The sequence below is a fragment of the Bufo bufo genome, chromosome 2, assembly GCF_905171765.1.
Source record: "Bufo bufo chromosome 2, aBufBuf1.1, whole genome shotgun sequence".
NCBI lineage: Eukaryota > Metazoa > Chordata > Amphibia > Anura > Bufonidae > Bufo > Bufo bufo.
In genome coordinates, this window is record NC_053390.1 from 518,536,939 (window position 1) to 518,544,804 (window position 7,866).

The window sequence follows — 7,866 nt, forward strand, 5'->3', positions numbered from 1 at the left end:
GGCTGATAAGAGACGTGTGCCTGGTCCGGACCTGAATGTGGGTGATCTGGTGTGGTTGTCTACAAGAAATATTAAACTGAAGGTTCCCTCCTGGAAATTGGGCCCCAAGTTTATTGGGCCTTATAAAATCTTGTCAGTCATCAATCCTGTTGCCTTCCGTCTTGATCTTCCACGGGTTTGGAAGATACATAATGTATTTCACAGATATCTCTTAAAACCATATGTCCAGCCCACGGTACCCTCCTCTTTGCCTCCTCCTCCGATTTTGGTTGATGGCAATCTGGAGTTTGAGGTTTCCAGAATTGTGGACTCTCGCATTGTCCGCGGTTCTCTTCAGTACCTCGTTCATTGGAAGGGTTATGGTCGGACATTAAAGCCACTCGCCTCATCAGGGCATTTCATAGGGCTCATCCTGAGAAGGTGGGTCCTGGGTGTCCGGAGTCCACCCGTAGAGGATGGAGGGGGGTACTGTCACTACCAGAGCTTTGAGACGTTCTCACAGCTCTGTTTCTCCACCCCTGTGATGATGTCACTACTAGAGCTTGGAGGAGTCCTCCCAGCTGTTCCTCCTGCGTTTGATTTCCCTGCCTTTAAATCACCCCTCCTCCTTTCTTGGGTGTGGATTATATTTCTCATTTGAGTTGTAGCTTTTGCTTGAGCATCTTCACTTGTTAGCTATCATTTCACTGGACCTGTGTTCTGCTGCAGCAAGCACTCTGGATATTGCCAGCTGTCTTTGGATCCGTCTTCTCTGTGGCTGCAGCTCCTTCAGCTAAGTGTGCAGACATTGTTGTGTACCTGTTTATTTTCTGACTGGATCTGAGGCGGCCACGGTTCCCTCCATATACTGAGCAGGGCACCGGTGGCCGTGCCCCTTCCACTATTGTAGGGGTTACAGTGGTCATCAGTCTTAGGTACGTGGGCACGCCCCGTTCCACCATTTGGATCCGGGCATGTGCTTTAGCAGCATAGGGAGAGCTTTGAGGGTCTGACAGGGGTCACCCTTTATCCTCCCTAGTTTGGGTCCGGTCAGTAGCTCTATTAACTGTGTATGCTCTTGTTGCTCACATACAGCCGTGACACTAAGATCATGTTGAGGGAACCGAAAGAAAGAATAACCAGAATTCCTTATCATCCTTCAGCAGCAGCACCGATGGGGGATTCTGATCCTACTGAAAGACAGGACAGGAGATGTCAATTACCTGATTAAACTTTTGGACCTATAAAAACCCTTATTGAGACTCTGCACTTTGAGGTTTTTTCTGTCCTTTTTGAAGCAGAGGTCTCCCTGGATCAGGAAGACTACAGGAGATGTTGGGAAGTTTGCTTTTAACAACTTCCCGACCACCCATTGACTATAAACATCCTGGGCGGTCAGGTTTATCTCTGATCGGACGTTTTGAAACGTCTTTTCAGAGATTGCAGCTACATGCTAATTGTGCAGCTGCCGAGCGGGGGGCCCGCTGTCAGTGCCAGCAGGGCACCCTAGACAGAAGGCAGGGACCGTTCCAGATCAGGAAACAATGTGCTGCTTCCTGTCCTGGCCCGGTGGTCATGTTACCGCCGGGGCCGGGGGAGTGCAGGAGCTGTCGGGTCTTCCATATACCTCGATCAGCCCTGCTCTAAGGCTGTACAGCGCAGTATACTGCTGTACAGCCTCTCTGGGGGGAAGGGGGGGGGTGTATTCCCCTGAAACTGGGGCTACTATGTCAGCCCAAGTTACAGAAGAAATCAATAGTTTAAAAAAAAAGTGAAGTTAAATGTCCCCCAAAGACCTAACGGGGGATACAAAAGTGTAAAATAAATAATTAAAAAATAAAAATAATAAAGTGTTTCATAAACAAATAACAATAAAAAAGTTTCACAAGTAGAAAAAATAATTTCCCCAATTAAGTCATTTAAAAAATGTTAAAAATAGAAAAAAATAAAATATATTTGGTACACATATTTGGTACTGCCGTGTCCGTGATGGCCAGCTCTATAAAAATATCACATGGTCTACCCCATCAGGTGAACGCTGTAAAAAAAAAAATTCAACATTTTTATTTACCTCACCTCCCAAAAAACATATTGTTAATCGTTTAAAAAGTGGTATGTACCCCAAAATGGTAGTAATAAAAACATCATCCCACAAAAAATGAGCCCCCACACATAACCATAGCCCTCATAGATTGTAAGCTCTTGTGAGAAGGGCCCTGACTCCTAGTGTTTCAGTTGCATATTAGCCAGTTAGTTTTGTTTCGTACATGAACCCTATGAATTTGTAAAGCGCTGCGGAATATGGTGACGCTATATAAATAATTTTTTTTATTATTATTATTATTATAGCCATAATAATTTTAAAAAATATGTCTCTAAGAAAATTGCAACACAAAAACATTATTTTTTTTCTAAAAATGCTTTTATTGTGTAAAACTAAAAAATAAATAAAAAATAGAAAATAGACATGTTTGGAATTGCTGCGTCTGTAACAACTGTCACTACAAAAATATCACATGATCTAATAAAAATTATGCCAAAACTGTTTTTTTTTATTACCTTACCTCCCAAAAAACATAATATCAATCGAATAAAAAATCTTATGTAGCCCAAAATGGTAGCAATAAAAATGTCACCTCATCTCGCAAAACACAAGCCCTCACACAAGACTATAGCCAGAAAAATTTAAAAAATGTGGTTCTAAGAAAATGGCAACACAAAAACATGATTTTTTTCTAATAATGTTCTTATTGTGTAAAACGTAAAAAAAACAAAAAACAACCTAGACATATTTGGTATCGTTGCATCCGTAAAGACCGGATCTACAAAAATATCACATGATCTACCCCATCAAGTGAACGGTGTAAAAAAAAAAAATTGAAAAATGACACTAAACTGCTTTTTTGTGAGTTTACCTCCCAAAATAAGAGATAAAAAGCTACCAGATAGCCAAATGTACCCCAAAATAGTGCCTATAAAAACTACAGTTTGTCCTTCAAAGAATAAGCCCTCACACAGCTCAGTCAACAAAAAAATGTAAGTTGTCGCTCTTCAAAACCATGACAGAAAATTCCATGTTAGAAAATCCAGATGCCGCTCCTTACCTTCTGAGCCTTGGCGTATACCCAAATAACAGTTTATGACCACAATTGGGGTGTTACTGTATTTAGGAGAAAATGGGTAATTGTGAGGGGGATATCCTCCTGTTATCTTTTGTGAAAAAGAAAGTTTGGGCCTAAAACACCAGTTTCTTGAAAAAAAAAAAATATATTTTTTCATTTTCACAGCCAAGTATTATAAATTCTATAAAACGCTTGTTGGGTCAAGCACTCACTACACCCCTTAAAAATTCCTTGGGTGGTGTAGTTTACAAAATGTGGTCACTTTTTGGGGGTTTTCACGGTGGGGGTACCTCAGGGTCTCTTCAAATGCAACATGGTGCCCTAAGACCATTCCAGCAAAATCTGCCCTCCAAAAACCATATGGCACTCCTTGCCTTCTGTCCCCTGCCGTGTGCTCATACAGCGGTACACGGCCACATTTGGGGTGTTTCTGCAAACTGCAGAATCAGGGTAATAAATATTGAGGTTTGTTTTGTTGTTAACCCTTGATGTGTTACACGAAAAAATTTATTAAAATGGAAAATCTACAAAAAAAAGGAAAATTTTTAAATTTCACCTCTATTTTGCTTTAATTCCTGTGAAATACTTAACCTCTTACATACACAGGGCGTACCTGTACGCCCTGATGTCCGAGTCCTTAAGGACACAAGGCGTGCAGGTACGCCCTGTGTATTTCCGATCACCGCCGCACAGCGGGCGGTGATCGGAACGGGGTACCTGCTGAAATCATTCAGCAGGCACCCTGTGACAATGCCGAGGGGGGTCCTGTAACCCCCCTGTATCGGCGATCGCTGCAGATTAACTCCTTCTATGCCGCGGTCCTCGCTAACCGCGACATAGAAGTTGTTTGTGGTTGAGGGAGCCCATCGAGTCCCCGAGCTGCTGTGGTGGGGACCCGATGTGTGAGAAGACAGCCCGATGCGGTGCAGAGGCTGCCCAATGCCCTGCACGGCATCGGGACCTGCCCTCTATGGGAGCCGAGGAGATCCAGCCTCAGGCTGGGTCTCCTAGGCAACCTGTTAGTGTATGACTCAGTGTCATACACTAACAGGCAATGTATTACAATACAGATGTATTGTAATGCATTGCAGAGGGGATCAGACCCCCAAAAGTTGAAGTCCCAGAGTGGGACAGAAATAAAGTTTAAAAAAAAAAGTAAAAAAAAGTATAAAAATATTATATGACCTAACCCCTCAGGTGAACACCGTAAAAAAATAAAAATAAAACGGTGTCAAAAAAGCTATTTTTTGTCACCTTACAACACAAAAAGTGTATTACCAAGCAATCAAAAAGTCATATGCTCCCTAAAATAGTACCAATAAAACCGTCATCTCATATTAAAAAAAATTAGCCCCTACATAAGACAGTCGCACCAAAAAAATTAAAAAATATAGCTTTCAGAATATAGAGACACAAAATAAATTTTTTTTTTAAAAATGCTTTATTATATAAAACTGAAACAAACAACAATAAAAAGTAGTCATATTTGGTATTTTCGCATTCGGAACAACCTGCTCTATAAAAAAAGCTCCTGATCTAACCTGTCAGATGAACGTTGTAAATAACAAAAAATAAAAACAGTGCTAAAACAGCTTTTTTTTTTTGTTACCTTGCCTCACAAAAAGTGTAATATAGAGCAACCAAAAATCATCTGTACCCTAAAATAGTACAACAGAACTGCAACCTTATCCCATAGTTTCCAAAATGGGGTCACTTTTTTGGAGTTTCTACTCTAGGGGTGCATCAGGGGTTTTTCAAATGTGACATGGCAAGTTAAAATTATCCCAGTGAAATCTGCCCTCCAAAAACCATATGGTGTTTTCCTTCCTTTTGCGCCCTGCCGTGTGCCCGTACAGCAGTTTACGACCACATATGGGGTGTTTCAGTAAACTACAGAATCAGGGCAATCAATAAATATTATGTTTAGTTTGGCTGTTAATCCTTGATTTGTTAGCGCAAAAAAATTATTAAAATGGAAAATTTGCCAAACAAGTGAAATTCTGAAATTTCATCTCCATTTTCCAATTCTCGTGAAAAACCTAAAGGGTTCTGTAAAATCAGTTTTTAATACCTTGAGGGGTGTAGTTTCTAAAATGGGGTCATTTTTGGCTGGTTTCTATTATGTAAGCCTCACAAAGTAACTTCAGACCTGAACTTGTCCTTAAAAAGTGGGTTTTGGAAATTTTCTGAAAAATTTCAAGATTTGCTTCGAAAGTTCTAAGCCTTGTAACGTCCCCAAAAAATAAAATGGCATTCCCCAAAATAATCCAAACATGAAGTAGACGTATGGGGAATGTAAATTAATAACTATTTTTGGAGGTATTACTATGTATTTATAGAAGTAGAGAAATTGAAACTTGGAAATTTGCAAATTAATGTTTGGTAAATTTGGTATTTTTTTAATAAATAAAAATGAATTTTTTCACTCCATTTTACCCGTGTCATGAAGTACAATATGTGATGAAAAAACTATCTCAGAATGGCCTGGGTAAGTAAAAGCGTTTTAAAGTTATTCACACATAAAGTGACACTGGTCAGATTTGCAAAAAATGGCCTGGTTCTTAAGGTGAAAATGAGCCCGGTCCTTAAGGGGTTAAAGGGTTGACAACATTTCTAAAAACAGTTTTGAATAGTTTGAGGGGTGTAGTTTCTAAAATGGGGTATTTATGGATGGTTTCTATTATGCGAGCTCCTCTAAATGACTTCAGAACTGAACTGGTCCTTCTCTGAATGGCTTGGATAAGTAAAAGCATTCCAAAGTTATTACCACATAAAGTGGCATATGTCAGATTTGCAAAATTAGGCCTGGTTAGGAAGGGGGCAAATGGCCTGGTCTGGAAGTGGTTAAGTAATATTCTCACTTGGCAGTATTCTATTTATATTCATGAACGTATTTTAATCGCTTTTAATTTCCTATAAGTGTTAACAGAGCCCAGATACTTTATTCAGCTACCTCTATGTGCCTCCTCCAGAGGTTTCCACCTTCCCCCCTGCAGCTATGCAGGGTGAATGGAAGGTTTATTCATGGCGACACCCTTGGTTGCTGCCGTTCTGCCGCTCTTGCTGCCACCTCATCAAGGTAAGTGCGCCTTGCTAGGCTCTTACCGTTTGTACTGGGGGTACATCAGTCGTCAGGGAGGTACCAAATCCTCAAAGGGGTTGTCCGGGTTCAGAGCTGAACCCGGACAATACCCATAATTTCACCCAGGCAGCCCCCCTGATGTTAGCATCGGAGCATTTCATGCTCCGATGCGCTCCCTTGCCCTGCGCAGAATCGCGCAGGGCAAGTAATCTTTTATTTACAATAACACACTGCTGGGCAGAGGCTTCCGCCCAGCAGTGTGTTTGGTGACATCACCGGCTCTGATGGGCGGGCTTTAGCGCTGCCCTAACTCTTTTACAGGTTATGGCAGTGCTAAAGCCCACCCATCAGTGCTGGTGACGTCACCGGGCTTCCTGGCAGCCCTATGGAGAGCCCGGTTCATCACCGTAACTCCAGAAAATGCCTTTGCCCTGCGCAATTTAGCAAATAGACTTGATATTTAGTCGGACCAATACCAAGGTAGCCAGATTCTGTTCTCTGTTCAAGGAGGACAATTCCTGGGCACTGGATAACTTCTCTGTTCCATGGCACTTCAAGTTAGCATATGTGTTTCCGCCCATTCCAATGATCCCAAAGATTTTGCAAAAGATCAAATGGGACTCAAAAATTCTAGTGTGCCCATGCTGGCCCAAGCGGCGTGGTTAACATCTTTGATAAAGATGAGCCGCAACACATTCTGGAAACTCCCAGAAATCCCACACCTGGTGACCCAGGGCAACAGATGTTGTCCACATCTGAGTCAGTTACAACTGACAGCCTGGAAGTTGACTGCTCCATTCTGAATAAAGAAGGTCCTTCAGAAGCGGTGGTGAACACTCTATTACAGTTCAGAACACAGACTACAAATAAGGTGTACCTCAGCTCTTCTCGCATGGTGTGACAGAAATCATGTATCTGCAGAACATTCCTCGATTCAGGATATATTGAATTTCTTGCAGCAAGGCTTTGATAAAGGCCTAAAACCAGGATCGATAAAGGTTCACATTTCAGCCTTATCAGCGGCAAAAGATTATCTCATGATCTAGTGCATAGATTTGTGAAGGCGATACAGAAGATCAGAACACAAGTTATAGACCGGGTCTGAAATGGGACCTTTTAATTGTACTAGACCAGCTGTGCAATAACCCTGTTGAGTCATTAGAGGATGCAAACATCAGATTTCTTTCTCTCAAGGTCTGTTTCCTGGTGGCTATTACGTCATCAAAACGCATTAGCTAGATACAGGCTTTAGCATGCAAAGAGCCTTGCATAATTTTTCAACAAGAGTATTGTTGAGAACATTGCCCTATTTTTAGCCCAAGGTACCTACATTCAACAATCTAAATTAACAAATTGAGCTACCGGTCTTCTACCCAGACCCATCTTCCAAGGAGGAAGAGAAACTCGATTTCTTGGATGTGGGCAGAGCTCTAAAGATATATATTGAATGCACCAGACAGTTCAGGAAAACAGATCATTTGTTTATATCTCATTCAGGAAGAACCAAAGGGGAAAAGATAACAGGAGCTTCTTTACCAAGATGGATAAGGGAGACGATTACTTTCTGTTATGAGCAGGAGGGTCTGGAGGTTCCTAGTCCTATAAAGGCACATTCAACCAGGGCTATGTCCACTTCATGGGTTAAAAGTAGCTCCATCCTGATAGACCAGATCTGCAGAACGG